Source organism: Phyllobates terribilis, unplaced genomic scaffold (genome assembly GCF_046119375.1).
Source record: "Phyllobates terribilis strain yellow unplaced genomic scaffold, ASM4611937v1 Scaffold_3__8_contigs__length_932513732, whole genome shotgun sequence".
In the NCBI taxonomy this organism is placed as follows: domain Eukaryota; kingdom Metazoa; phylum Chordata; class Amphibia; order Anura; family Dendrobatidae; genus Phyllobates; species Phyllobates terribilis.
Window position 1 is genome coordinate 547,688,644 of NW_027362763.1, and position 15,593 is coordinate 547,704,236.

General features: G+C 46.0%; 1 protein-coding gene across 3 annotated transcripts in view; it reads left to right on the forward strand.

Annotated features, from left to right (window-relative positions):
* Positions 1-15,315: 15,315 nt before the first annotated feature.
* Positions 15,316-15,593, forward strand: part of SYTL3 (synaptotagmin like 3) — a 250,595-nt gene continuing 250,317 nt past the window's right edge. For all 3 annotated transcript variants that reach the window (XM_073671356.1, XM_073671357.1, XM_073671358.1), the window contains exon 1: positions 15,316-15,465. The gene's annotated coding sequence lies outside the window, so the exon portion shown is untranslated. The remainder of the gene's footprint in view (positions 15,466-15,593) is intronic.

A 15,593-nucleotide genomic window follows, 5' to 3' on the forward strand; every position in this document is an offset into this window, starting at 1 on the left:
TCTCTATTAGTCCATCTATACTGACCTCCATCAGGTTGCAAACTGAATATATATTTTTTCTGCATCTACCTCTGAAAAAATATTGGGCTTCTAGCTGTGTGTGGGACTTGTTCTATTAATCCATCTATACAGACCTCCGTCAGGTTGCACACTGAATATAATTTTTTTCTGCATCTACCTCTGAAAAAATATTGGGCTTCTAGCTGTGTGTGGGACTTGTTCTATTAGTCCATCTATACTGACCTCCATCAGGTTGCAAACTGAATGTAATTTTTTTCTGCATCTTGTTCTGAAAAAATATTTGGCCTTCTAGCAGTGTGTGGGACTTTCTCTATTAGTCCATCTATACTGACCTCCATCAGGTTGCAAATTAAAAATAATTTATATCTGCATCTAGCTCTGAAAAAATATTTGGCCTTCTAGCAGTGTGTGGGACTTTCTCTATTAGTCCATCTATACTGACCTCCATCAGGTTGCAAATTAAAAATAATTTTTTTCTGCATCTAGCTCTGAAAAAATATTTGGCCTTCTAGCAGTATGTGGGACTTTCTCTATTAGTCCATCTATACTGACCTCCATCATGTTGCAAACTGAATATATTTTTTTTCTGCATCTACCTCTGAAAAAATATTGGGCTTCTAGCTGTGTGTGGGACTTGTTCTATTAATCCATCTATACAGACCTCCATCAGGTTGCAAACTGAATATAATTTTTTTCTGTATCTACCTCTGAAAAAATATTTGGGCTTCTAGCTGTGTGTGGGACTTGTTCTATTAATCTATCTATACAGACCTCCATCAGGTTGCAAACTGAATATAATTTTTTTCTGCATCTACCTCTGAAAAAATGTTTGGGCTTCTAGCTGTGTGTGGGACTTGTTCTATTAGTCCATCTATAATGACCTCCATCAGGTTGCAAATTGAATATAATTTTTTTCTGCATCTAACCCAGCCAATAGTTTTGGCCTAATACCACAGTTTGGCCACTCAGCTCTGCTCGGTTCCCATCCATTGTTTTTTTGTGCAAACAACTCCAGAGTTGTGAATTAGTTAACCACCAAAATGAGTGGAAAAAGGCCTGCTGCTGGTGGAAAGGGGAATAGGCGTGTTGGGAAGGGGAAAAAAGGTTGTGTCCGTGGGGTAGGTGTTAAAGCAACAGTAACATCTCCAGAAGAAAGACCATCTTCCAGCCAAACTAAAATGTCTACTTCTTTTAGCGGACAATGTGATAAGATCCCTTTCTTACGGCCACGCCAATCGCTACAAATTCCAGATGAGGCACAAAAACAGCAGGTGCTTTAACGGATATCAAGTGCTCCTTTAAGTGGGCTCTCCTCCACATCAGCTTCAACATCACAAATACTCCAGTCCTCAAAGGTGTCACCCCAATCGCACTTGCTTCCTCACATCTCCCAAATCTCCAGCCACCCGTCTGAGTATGAGGTAGAACAGATGGTTGAGTCTGCAGAGCTGTTTACTCATATTATAGCCTGGGAATCAGAGGTCGACTCCAGCGCTTCTGTGAATCCAGACGAGGAAATGATCTGCACTGATGCCCAGAATCTTTGAGTCGGATCCAGGACCAGACGCAGAAGGTTCTGACCATAATGTAGACCCTCATTCCCAAACTGTAACTCCTGTTGGTGGAGACAATGAGGAAGACGATGATGAGACTCAAATACCTGATTGGAGCGACAACTTTAGTTTTTTGTCAGGGCAGGAACAGGTTGGCTCTGAGGACGACGGGTGTGATAACGCACAGGGTGATGATGATGAGGTTGGAGATCCCACTTACTGTCAACCCACAGTCAGCCAAGAGATGAGGTCAGCAGAGGAGGTGGAGGAAGATGCTAGTGACAACGAGGTCAGGTTGCGCCTTCCTGGACGGAGACGTAGTACTGGAAGCACGTCAACAACGGCATCCTCAAACACAACTCTGATTCTCACCACAAGTCGTGGTGGCTCTTCAGGTCACATGGGTGCTAAGCCTTGCATAGCCTGGGCATTTTTTCAGATCGATAAAGATGACCCAACTCGTGTTATCTGTAACATTTGTCAGCAAAAGCTAAGTAGAGTCCAAAAAATACATAGTTTGAGTACTTCATGCATGAACCGGCACATGGACATGAAGCATAAGTTGCAGTGGGAAGCTCAGTGTGCTACAGTATGGCCTAGCCGGCCGGGCCAACCACCGTCTGCCATATCTTGTGCATCCGCGGCCTCTTCATCCTCTGTGACTGGGGGGACAGCAGTCACACCTGTTTTGGGGCGCAGACCTGCCACCTCTTTACCCGCAACAGCCAGCGTGATTGGCAGGTCATCATTTTCTTTGGAGGTGGTAACACCAGCTGGTGTTGAGCGCTGTCCGACATCGATAGCACCACCTTTGGATCAAGGCAACCTAACATGTCCGCCTGCATCTTCCTCACAGACCGGCAGTTTGCCGGGGACACCCTTATCAACCCCGTCTAAGCGCAATAGCCAGCCCTCGGTCCCTCAGATGTGGACAAGTAAAAGATCATTTCCTCCTAGCCATGAGAAAGCTAAGAGGTTGAATTTCACCATCTGCAAGCTCTTGGCTACAGAAATGCTGCCTTTCCGCCTGGTGGACACAGAGGATTTTTGAGACCTTATGTCCGTCGCAGTGCCCCAGTACCAGATGCCCAGTCGGCACTACTTCTCAAAGAAAGGTGTGCCTGCGCTCCACCAGCATGTCGCACACAACATCACCGCTTCTTTGAGAAACTCCGTGTGTGACAGGGTGCATTTCACCACAGACACTTGGACGAGTAGGCATGGACAGGGGCGTTACATGTCGCTGACTGGGCACTGGGTAACTATGGTGACAGCAGGACAAGGGGCTGCTGTCCAAGTCTTGCCGTCCCCACGAGTTGTGCGTCAATCCTCTTTATGTCAAAGTTCCTCCACTGCTTCTGCCTCCTCAACCTCCTCTCGGTCTTCCACCTGCACCCAAAGCCTGTCTGGTCATGCCACAAGCTTTCTAACTGCGCAGAAGGGATCCTGCACACCTCCTTACTATGCTGGCAGTAGGGCTCAACGTCATCAGGCGGTTTTTACTTTGAAATGTCTGGGAAATGTGAGTCACACAGCTGAGGAGTTGTGGTCAGCTCTGGAGAACCAATTTCATGAATGGTTGTCTCCACTGGACCTGAAACCAGGGAAGGCCGTGTGCGACAATGCTGCAAACCTGGGTGCGGCCCTTCGCCGGGGCAATGTCACACACGTGCCTTGTATGGCTCACGTGTTGAACCTGGTTGTCCAGCAATTTTTAGCCCACTATCCCAGACTAGATGGCCTTCTGCAGAGGGCACGGTCGCTGTGTGCTCACTTCCGCCATTCGCATCCCGCAGCTCAGCGACTTACATCTCTACAGAAGTCGTTGGGCCTGCCACTTCACCGGATAAAATGCGATGTGCCTACCCGGTGGAATTCAACTCTGCACATGTTGCAGCGACTGTGACAGCACCGACAAGCCCTGGTGTAATATTTTCTGACGTATAGCCTGGGCCAACGAGATCCAGAGGTGGGGCAAATCACGCTGGAGGAGTGGTCTCAGATCAGGGACCTATGCACCCTTCTGCACAGTTTTGAAATGGCGACGAAGATGTTTAGTGCTGACGATGCCATTATCAGCATGACTATTCCGGTGATTTACATGCTGGAGCACATGTTAAACAGAATTCGGAGTCAGGTGGTGGCACAAGAGGAGGTGGAGGAAGTAGAGGAGGAGGAGTTGTATGCGGAAGGGCTAACATCTGCAAGGTCCAGACGGTTGGCAGCACCAAGGCGGCAGGCATGTTAGGGTTGGGGAGATGGTTTTACCAGGGCGCATGGTAGCAGCCAAACTAGTGAGGAAGGTGCAGGAGCCCAGGAAGAAGTGGAAGACGAACTGATGGAAGACTCATCAGATGAGGGAGACCTTGATCACATTTCTGTTGTGCGAGGTTGGGGGGAGAGGACAGAGGAAGGAAGCATGATTGTTACCTCGCCACCAACACAACAGGGACTTGGTGCTCCTGGATGCGCAACACACATGAGTGCCTTCTTGCTGCACTACCTGCAACATGACCCTCGAATTGTGAGAATTAGAAATAATCCTGACTACTGGGTTGCCACACTGTTAGATCCCCGGTACAAAAGTAAATTTGCAGAAACTATTCCTGCCATAGAAAGGGATGCACGCATGCAGGAGTATCAGCAGAGACTGTTGCAGAATCTTACATGTGCTTTTCCACAAAACACCAGTGGTGCACGTAGTGAATGTCACAGTTCCAACTTGCCAACCGTGGGACCGTCAAGTGTTCAGCACTCAAACCGTAACAGAACCACAGTATCTGCTGGTAACATCAATTTTGCGGAATCATTTCACCACTTTTTTAGCCCATCCTTTGCAAGGCCACAGGAGACAAGAAGTCTGACACATAGTCAACGCCTAGAGACGATGGTACAGGAGTATCTCCAAGTAAACATTGAAGCCATGACTGTGTCACTGGACCCTTGCTCTTTTTGGGCTTCCAATCTGGATAAATGGCCGGAGCTAGCCACTTACGCCTTGGAGATCTTGTCATGCCCCGCAGCCAGCGTTCTGTCTGAACGTGTGTTCAGCGCTGCTGGTGGTGTGCTGACAGATAAGTGCACGCGGCTCTCCACTGATAATGTAGACAGACTCACGTTCATAAAGATGAACAAATCATGGATCCGAAATGACTTTTCTACCCCTGTGTCATCCTGGGGAGAGTAAAAGCTTGATGATTGGTTAAAATCACCCTACCAACCGTTTTAAGCTTTCAAATTACTAATCATGTTTATCTGTATCTTGGCTGGAAAATAATTTGGGCTTTGTAGCAGTGTGCAGCACTGATTCTATTAGGCCATCTATAATAAGCTCCACCAGATTTAAAATTACTAATCATGTTTATCTGTATCTTGACTGGAAAATAATTTGGGCTTTGTAGCAGTGTGCAGCACTGATCCTATTAGGCCATCTATACTAAGCTCCACCAGATTTAAAATTAATAATAATTTTTAGCTGCATCTAGCCCGGAAAATAATTTTGGGGCTCCGAGATTCGCCTTCTTGCTGCACTACCTGCAACATGACCCTCATATTGTCAGAATTCGAAGTAATCATGACTACTGGGTTGCCACACTCTTAGATCCCCCAAACTTTTCGATCAATCTTTTCATTTTAATAAAGACCAAAAAAATGGTCATTTTTGAAATTATAAGCATTAGCAGGTTATTAGAAACTGAAATAAAACAGTTTTCAACTCAAAACTTTATTCTAGGTGATGTTACATTTTCACATAGGACCCCTTGTTCGAAAGGAGCTTCTGAACTCTCTCGTCCATTGAATTTGTCAGGTTTTGGATGGTTTCTGCTTCAATTGTTTTGCATTAGGACAGAATACCCTCCCAGAGCTGTTGCTTAGATGTGAACTGCCTCCCGCCATCATAGACACTCCTTTTGATGATGCTCCAGAGGTTCTGAATGGGGTAGAGGTCAGGGGAGCATGGGGGTCACACCATAAGTTTGTCCCCTTTTATGCCCATATCAGCCAGAGATGCAGATGTTTTATGTGCAGCATGAGATGGTGCATTATCATGCAAAGAAATGATCTTGCTGTGAAATACACGGTTCTTCTTCTTGAACCATGGCAGGAAGTGCTGTTTGAGAAAATCCACATACATTATGGAGTTCATCTTTAGCGCCTTCAGGGATCCTAAAGGGGCCGACAATCTCTCTCCCCATGATTCCAGCCCAAAACATTACTCCACCTCCTCCTTGTTGGCGCTGTAGCCGTGTTTGCGTGGGGTGTCCATCAACCAGCCATCCTCCACTCCATCCATCTGGACCATCGAGCGCTGCACAGCACTCATCCATGAACAAAACAGTTTTGAAATCAGTCTTCATGTAATGTTTGGCCCACTGGAGCCGTTTCTGCTTGTGTGAAGTGGATAGAGGAGGTCGACAGGATGGCGTATGCACAGCTGCAAACCTCTGAAGGACCCTGCATCTTGTTGTTCGGGGGACTTTGGAGGCACCAACAGCTTCAAAAACTTGTCTGCTGCTATGACAAGGCTTTTTTGTCGCTGCTCTTTTAACACGACGTAATTGCCTGTAGGAAAGAGTCCTCAATTTGCCCTTATCAGCACGCACACGTGTGTACTGTGAATCAGCTACATACTTCTTGATTGCCAAGACACTTCATCCTGATCATCGCACAATGTTGATTGTAGTCATGCCTTGACCTAAACACTCCAGAATTTGTTGCTTCTCAGCAGCCGACACATCCTTTTTCTTTCCCATTTTGGCAGAAAATGTAGGCTGCTTAATAATGTGAGACAGCCTTCTTAAGTAGTCTTGCCTTTCATTGGACACACATGCCAAACTAATTAGCACAGGTGTCTGCAATTGCTTACAGTGATATAAAGAGCCCTGACACACATCACCATCAATGAGTTTAACTGACAAACAAACAAATTCTTCCTTTATCACTCCTAAACACTTTTTGCATAATAATTTGGAACACAGTGTACATGTGCTTTTCCACAAAATACCAGTGGTTCACGTAGTAAATCTTACAGTTCTAACTTGCCAACCGTGGTCTGTATGGAGTTGTTCAATAAAGGGCCCAAAATTAAGATAACATAGATGGGAGAGGTCTCTATGAATAGGAATTCCTAAGTATTTGATACCCTGTGAGGGCCAGGCAAAGGGAAAGTTGGACTGGATGGAATCCTATATGGATTTGGGGAGGGAGACATCGAGGGCCTCAGACTTCGCTGCATTGATTTTAAAATTTGACCATGTAACAAAGTGATCTATTTCAGCCATAACAGCATGGATGGATATATGTGATTGAGTGATATATACTAGGACATCATCAGCAAATAGAGAGCACTTGTACTCGGTGCCTCCCACCTCAATCCACCTAATATTGGGGTTATGGCGAATTGATGAGAGCAGGTGCTCCGTCACTAGGATGTATAAGAGAGGGGACAGAGGACATCCCTGCCTTGTCCCACTGGTGATTGTGAAAGGTGATGAAAATGTTCTGATGCACCCCCTAGGCCTTGGGACACCCGGAGCCGGACCCTTTTTGGTGGATGCTGGTGGTTGTAGTCTTCGTGGCGGCGACCCGGTTCCGTGGCTCAGGGTGGTCAAACCAGTGGCGAAACTATTTATGTGGTTTTGATGTTTAAATGTCCGACTACGCCACCCGTGGATTGCGGTCAGAGTGAACTGCCGCTGCAGGGCAGACCGCTGAGGCTGGTGTTGTGGGTGCAGCAGAGCATAGCATAACTCCCCACGGGAGGAGTATAGCCTCAGGGCAGTGTATGCGAAGGATGGGGGTGATGGTGCAGGGCAGCAGCAGTAACGACACGGAGTCAGTGATGCAGTCCAGGGCCTTTACTCACAGTTCTTATTATCCAGACCACTTTTGCAGGTAACGGCTGCCCATGTCGTACTGTGCTCACCAGGTGAGGGGCTCAGACAACTCCCAGATAACTTTGAAGCGCTTCACAGGACCCCCTTTGTGTGTCCTTTGTCTGGCCTTTCTTACCAACCCTTCTGTCCGGCTGCCTCGGGCCTCCTCTTGGTAAACTTGGCGCCAGTTTCCCTGACCCTATGTGGTGCCTTCCTAGCGGTTGTAGCGAGGGGCTGCGCCACATAAAATGTCACAGCCTCCGGTTTCTAGCTGAGGGTCGTTTCCTGCCTCCACTAGTTTCGGGGACCGGTCTCCCCCTTTGGCCTGACCCCTCCACGCAGGTGGATTCGGGCGTGCGGTGGCGACTCGCCCGTCCGCACCCCTGGGATCCCTTCATTCCTCGTTCCTGGAGCCTTCTCCACTCCTCTTCCTTCCTTCTCCCTCTTCCAGGCCTGGGCCTCTGTTACTAGGCCCGCCTCCGGAGCAGAGCTCATGCAGAGCCCCTGCTCCCTGCCACTTCTGCTCAGACTTCTCTGCACTGAGCTAAGATGGTGCCCACCTTTTATACTCCCTTCTCAATGCACCCAGGAACTGCTTCCTCCCTGCTCCTGCACTACAGGGTTCCCCTTCCTCAGTGTTCCCTCCCCCCACTCCAGCCAGGGACAGGGACTGTCGTGCCCATCTCAGAGGCATATTGGTCGCCCTGCCCCACGGCAATGTGGTGTAATGCATGCAGGTGTCGGGTCCTGATCCACACTCCATCCTTACCTGAGAGTGAGATATCACACCTCTGGATGAGGTGCAATACCTCTGTAGCAACCGAGCCCTCAGGGTGCTACAGTTCCATTTATCTTCAGCCTAGGGGACGTATTGTGGAACAGGGCCGTGATTTTGGCTATAAAAGGGTCCCCTAGACCCCTACCCCAAGCTTTTTAAGAGAATCATATATGGCGTGCCAGGAGACTCTATGGAATGCTTTCTCAGCATCCAACGAGAGTATCTAATTACAAATTTTTAACTGCATCTAGCCCAGGAAATACTTTGTGCCTAGTAGCAGTGTCAGCTAGTCAGCGGATTATCCCGGCTGTTAAGCAAGCTACACCACCTGTAGTTTGGACACTTAATTTTTTCAAAGGAAATGCTTCGGGACCACGGGATACTCAGTGAAGAGCATCAGGAGGCACCCCAAGGCATAGGGGCTGGGACTGGCAGTAGGATGCCTTGCAGTGGACAGCCGAGCTCGATCCTTATAAAAGCTTTTTAACTGCAGCAGCTTTAGTGGACGCTACTGGAGCTGGAATTACGCGGCTGCTGGCATGAGACTTGCCCTCCAATAGATCCTTGTAAATGGATTTAAAGTGTATTCATTCAAATTAGAGAGACAATTTAAATTAAAAAGCTTAGAGCTGCCTCCACCACAGGGGGGCTCGCTCGACCCACCAGCGGACAGGCACCAGTATTGGGAGAGGGGGGCTGGCCGTCAGGGTTCACCGCGGCTCTGGCACAAACCCGGCGACACGGAGGTGGCACGGGCAGGAGCGGACTGAACGTGTCGGCTTCTCACTTTTTGGATTTTAGAAGGGCATGACATGCCTATATCTGTGTCTCCCCCTCCTTTTACTCCTCCACCTCTTTTCTTTTCGCATGACTATATGTACTTGTCACTTTTCCATGTGTTAGTTGTGTCTTCTGAGCAGTTTGTCAGCTTTTGGACACCTTTGAAGGTGTTTTCTATGTGTTTCTATGTGTTTTTGTTTGCCTGCCATTGGTTTTAACGGTGTTCGAAGGTGTTCGATGAACAGTTCGACGAACAGTTCGGCGAACACACGGGTGTTCGACAAACCGAACCGAACTCGAACACTACGGGGGTGGCTCAACACTAGTCATAAAACTTGGATAGTAGCAGGAAAACATCCAGCAATCCTCGGAGGAGGTAGGATATGCGCCAAAACGCTGACCTCCTCAGGCCTAGCCGCTACTACATACATGCGCTTGCATTACAACAAAACAAAGCAGATGCTAACTTCTATCATCCTCATCATGCTCCTCACCTTGGCACTCTCAACTCCCCTGATGGAGAAGCCAGGGCCCACCGGAGGAGTCTGATAGTCCGGTGGGCTCGGCCAATGCTGCCCTAAAGCAGGCCAGGCTAAGAAAAGTGTGGGAAATGTTACCGGTACAAATAGGGGTGGCTGGGGACCGAGTATGGACACCCAGCCACCCCCTGGAGGCTGGGGAGCAAGCGGGGACACCCGGCCACCAGGCGGCTGGGGACTGAGTATGGATACCAGGCCGCCGACACAGCCATGGCGTGGTGGCCAGATTCCGCCTCCACATGCCTAAAAGGCCCAATTTAAAGTGCAAGCAAGCAAGCAGTATGGTATTGCAGCCTGGGGGTGGGTGGGTGGCAGGCTGCATCTTTGCGCTTGCATTGCAAGGAATGGGAGAGGTACAATTGAACACTGCCCTGGGACAAGGACTTGAATGGGAATAGTTGCAAGTCTGCAACGACAGGTGCAAGGTGGGAGGCATCTTCGCATGTACCATGAACAGGGGTTTGGCATGCACACACTACAGCGGAATAGGCTCTCCTTCCCACTAAATGCACTGGGGAGGGCACAGGTAATGTTTTGGTATACACGCTTAATCTTATGTATAAGGCACACCAGGACAAATAGGGGCGGCTGGGGACTGAGTATGGATACCTCGCTGCCGAAGCAGCCATGAGGTAGTGGCCAGCTTCGGCCTCCTCTAAACTAAAAGGCCCCATTTCAAGTGCAAGCTAGCAGTATGAATTGCAGTCTGGGTGTGGGTGGGTGGCAGGCTGCACACTTACACTTGCATTAAAAGAAAACATAGCAGATGCTAACTTCTGTCATCATCATCATGCTCCTCACCTTGGCACTCTCAACTCCACCAATGGAGAAGTCAGGGCCCACCAGAGGAGTCTGGTTCTCTGGTGGGCTCGTCCAATGCTGCCTAAAGCAGTCCGGGCTAAGAAAAGTATGTGGGGGGATGTTCCAAGGAGAAATGGGGGCGGCTGGGGACCGTTTATGGACACCCGACTGCCCCCAGGCGGCTGGGGACCATGTGGACACTCGGCTGCGGGGCGGCTGGGGACTGAGTATGGACACCCGGCCGCCGGATGGCTGGGGACTGAGTATGGATTCCAGGCCGCCAACACAGCCATGACGTGGTGGCCAGATTCCGCCTCCACATGCCTAAAAGGCCCAATTTCAAGTTCAAGCAAGCAAGCAGTATGGTATTGCAGCCTGGGGGTGGGTGGGTGGTAGGCTGCATACTTGTGCTTGTATTGCAAGAAATGGGGGAGGTACAATTGAACACTGCCCTGGGACTAGATCTTGCATGGGGATAGTTGCAAGTCTGCATCTTCTGATGCGGCAAGGATCACTTATGATGGGCACACTTTTAGACAGTGACCTGGGAGTCAGAGATGCTTCCAGGGGTCTTCCCCATGCTGTTCCCATGTCTTTTCAGCACTTTATGCATGTGTCACACAGCACATGGCCAGATAAGGTTGTAAAATGTTAAAATGACATTTCCCGGTGAATGCATTTGTCATAGTTGAAAGCAATACAAAAGTGCAAAAACGCATAAAAAATGCTACTTGTGAACATAGCCGAAGGTGTGGAGGAGTATTTTTGTTTTTGGTCATTTATTTTAACTTATACACAAGTCTTTTCCCTGGAAAGGATGTTCCTTAACATATTTCACAGGAAAAAAGTTTCACTTTCGTTTTATTGTGAGCCTGTAAAAGTGGCTTAATACCTCTGACCACGTTGTTGACAGCAGTGACCTGGGGGTCAGAAATGCTTCCTGGGGCGATCCCCATGCTGTCCCCATGTCATTTGAGCACTGTCACTATCATTTTGGGCACTTGTTAGGCTTTTAAAAGACTCCCGGGGGTGCCACCGCAAAAATGCTCGAGTCTCCCATAGACTAACATTGGGCTCGTTGCTCGGGTCGAGCACCCGAGTATCACGGCGAGCTCGGCCCGAGCTTCGAGCACCCGAGCATTTTAGTGCTCGCTCAACACTAATAACTATCTAAAATGACCAATGACATCTAGTGGCCATTAATCATATCACAACCTTACAAATTAAATTACATGTAAAGTACATTTATAAATACATTTAACCCACGGGAGTTGTCAGAGGCCTCACAACTCCTTGCCCCCCAAAAGCAATCCAGTGAATTCTGCACTCCCAAATTAAAATAGTCCTCCCTTCTAAGCCCCACAGTATTCCCAAACCACATTTAGCATTCACACGTTTGGCATCTCTGTAGCAATGAGAGCACGCTTAATATACGGGGTGTGTGTTTACCGAAGCATGAGCTGGGCACAATGTATTGGCACTGCAATGTATGGACACTACAACGTGTGGGCACTACAATGTATTTTGTCAAATTGGGTCACTAATTGGTGTTCTGTTGTTCTGGCACCTCAGGACCTCTTCCAGTGAGTTATGGCACCTGCAAAACATAACAACAAAATCTGCACTATTATATGTCGCTCCTTCCCTTCTGAGCTTTCCACTGTGCCTGAAAAGTAATTCCTGATTACATGTAGGGTATTGGCGCACTGAGGAGAAATTGCACAACAAACTGTTTTCTCGAGTTTTTCCTACTAGCCCTTATAAAAATTAAAAACTTGGGGTTAAAACAACATTTTAGTGGTAAAAATGTAAGTTTTCTTTCACTGCCCAATGGTATAAAATTCTGTGTGTCACCTGTGATGTCAACATGCTCACTGCACCCGTAGATTAACTCATTGAGGGGTGTAGTTTGTAAAATGGGTCACTTATGGGGGTGGTTCTGCTGTTCTGGCACCTCAGGGACTCTACCAATGTGACATGGCACCCCCAAACATTCTAGCCTTCTGATCTTTGCACTGTGCCTCAAAAGTAGTTTTCGACCACATATGGGTTTTTCGCATACTCAGGTGAAATTGTGTAACAAATTGTACTGTTCATTTTCTCCTATTACACCTTTTGAAATTTGAAAACTTGGGGCCATAGCAACATTCTAATGGAAAAAATGGTAATTTTCCAATTACTCAGCCCAATGTTATACAATTCTGTGAATAGCCTGAGGGGTACAAAATGCTCACTACACCCCTAAATGAATTCCTCAAGAGGTGTAGTTTCCAAAATGGGGTCACTTTTGGGAATTTCTTCTGTTTTTGCATGTCATTGGCTCTTCAAATGTGACATGGCATCCGCAATCTATGCTAGCCAAAATTACGCTCCAGAATTCGATTGGCGCTCCTTCCCTTCTGAGCCCTGCACTGAAACAAGAGTTTTCCACCACATATGGGGTATCAATGTACTCAGGAGAACTTTCACAACAAATTGTAGCATCCATTTTCTCTTATTGCCCTTGTGAAAATTAAAAGTATGGGGTTGAAGCAACATTTTTGCAGGAAAAATGTATTTTTTAATTTTCACAGCTCAACGTTATTAAATTCTGTAAAGCAACTGTGTGTTCAAGGTGCTCACCACACATCTAGATAAGTTCCCTGAAGGGTATATTTTCCAAAATGGGGGGGGGGAGTTTCCACTGCAAACACGTCATGGAGTCTACTATCTATTCCAGACAATTTTGAGCTCCAAAAGTCAAATGGTGCTCCTTCCCTTCCATGCCCTGCCGTGCGCCCAAACAGTAGTTTTCCACAATATATGGAATATCAGTGTACTCGGGAGAAATTGCACAACAAATTGTATGGTCCACTTTCCATTGTTACTCTTTTTGAAAATGAAAACTTTGCTGCTAAAGCAACATTTTTTGTGGGAAAACTGTCTATTTTTAATTTTCACGTCTCAACATTATAAAATTCTGTACGGTCCATTTTCTACTGTTACCCTTGTGAAAATTAAAATTTGGGGCTAAAGTAACATTTTTGTTGGAAAAATTAAAATGTTCATTTCTTTCTTTCCACATTGCATTAATTCCTGTAAAGGACCTAAAGGGTTAATAAACTTCAATGTGGTTTTGAGCACTTTTAGGAGTGCAGTTTTTAAAATGGCATCACTTTTGGATATTTTCTGTCACATAGGCCCCTCAAAGTCACTACAAGCATGATGTGGTCCCTAAAAAAATGGTTTTGTAAATGTTGATAGAAAAATTAGAAATGGCTGATAAACTTTTAAAAAACCCTTCCATTTTCCTAACAACAAAAATTGTTTAAAAAAATGTAAAGTAGACATGTGGTAAGTGTTATTTATTTTGTTTGATATACCTATCTGGTTTAAGAGTATAAGAATTCAAAGTTTGAAAATTGCAAAATTTTTAAAATGTTTGCCAAAACTCCGATATTTTCACAAATAAATGTGACAAATGGCTTAAATTTACCACTAACATTAAGCACAACATGTCATGAAAAAAAGAATCTTAGAATCACTGGGACACGTTGATGCGTTCCACAGTTATTACCCAATAAAGTGACAATGGTCAGAATTGTTAAATTTGGCCTTTTCAGGAAGATGAAAACAGGCTTTGGGGTGAAGGAGTTAATTGAGTAGGTGCCACTGGTATCAACATCCTTGGTTGTTTTACTCACCCAGATCTGACTGTGCCAGTAGACATGCACCTCGTGCTTTTATATGCTGTTTGTTTTGTGTTGTGTGTTAAGTGTTTTTGGGCTTATTGGTGAGGTTTAATTCTAGAAATAGGACCGGCCGCTTAGGTACACCTTGTTGTAGAGCAATGGCTTTTACTGTTTTTTGATCAAAACAGTGACAACTAAGTACCCTATGTTATTTACATTTATAATTTATTTATTTACTTACTGCAGTGTATTTGCTCATTTTGTTTTTGTCTTAAGTTTTGTCTTTTGGGTGGCCACGATGTGAACGTTTACCTACATGTTGCACTTATACCAATATATGGTCTGATTCATTTTGTTCGGTTACGATTGTAACCAAGTATGTTTTCCTCTGTAAAACTCTGATGTTTCAGAGAAATCATAGTTTGAGAATTCTTCTGGGGACTACAGAGAGACCTGGTTAGTCTGTTGCGATCCTCCCCTCTACCGCACCAGTATTTCCTTGCAGTATGAGGCACGTCAGTATTTTTATGGCTATACAAAATGACAGATACCGTATCTTATTGGTTCAAAAAAATTCTCAATTTTGTAAAAACAAAATTGGCTTGTGTCGCCAATTTTTGAGACCCGTATTATGTGCAGGCAATGATGGACGTCGCGCTTTCGACAAAGCTGTTTAGATTTTTATCTGCTTTACTTTATGTTTAAGGGGAGTTCGAGCGATCAATAGGACGCCTCAGGACTTGGACCTCAACCGATGCTTAGGACAATGAAATGTGAAAAAAACATTTTAAAGGTTTGGTTATTCATAAACTTTATTTATATATTATTTATAGTTGTGTAGGAATGTGGGTAGTCTTCCTGTCATTTCAAAGATTTAACATTGGCCAACGTGATCCTCATTTCTCTTCTATAAGAGCATAAACACTAAATACAAGGTTGATCTGAGGTTTTTATACTAGGGGTACTACTCTGTCCTGTGTTTTAGGGATGTTCTGGAGTCTATATCCTCTCTCTTCCATGGATGCCACTGGTAAATCGTAGTTACTTGGAACTACTCTACAATCTGCAGTTTCTGCAAGACAAATGTCGCAAGCTAGCCCTGTAACCATGAAACAGCTACTGCTCAGCAAGGCTGTGGTTTGGTTTTCAGACTTAGTGCTTTCAGAACCAGAAGAGGGGCTATAAGGAAGAATCAGCTTTAAAGGAAAGATTTACATTGACTAATAATGCCCTCCTTGCAGCGTATGCTGACAGGAAGACCCTTTCCATGTGTTAAGACTTCTCAGTTCTTGCTGAGACTTCATTACCAGAAGAGTTTATGAGGGCTCCCAGGGTCGTACTGACTGAGCAGGAAGGAAAGGCAATGACGTATTTGTTTCCACAGTAAGAAAAAAAGTTGTCTTGTTCTGAATATCATTGCTTTCTCTTAATACTGCTGCTGCGAAGGTAAGAACTGTCCTAGTCTCTATTCTGTAATGGTTGCAGCATTAGCGTAGGGTGGGATGTAAATACATGAGCATCACTTTAATGTAAGACTTGATTTGGTAGGAAGGGCTTGTTCTACTGTATTCCGT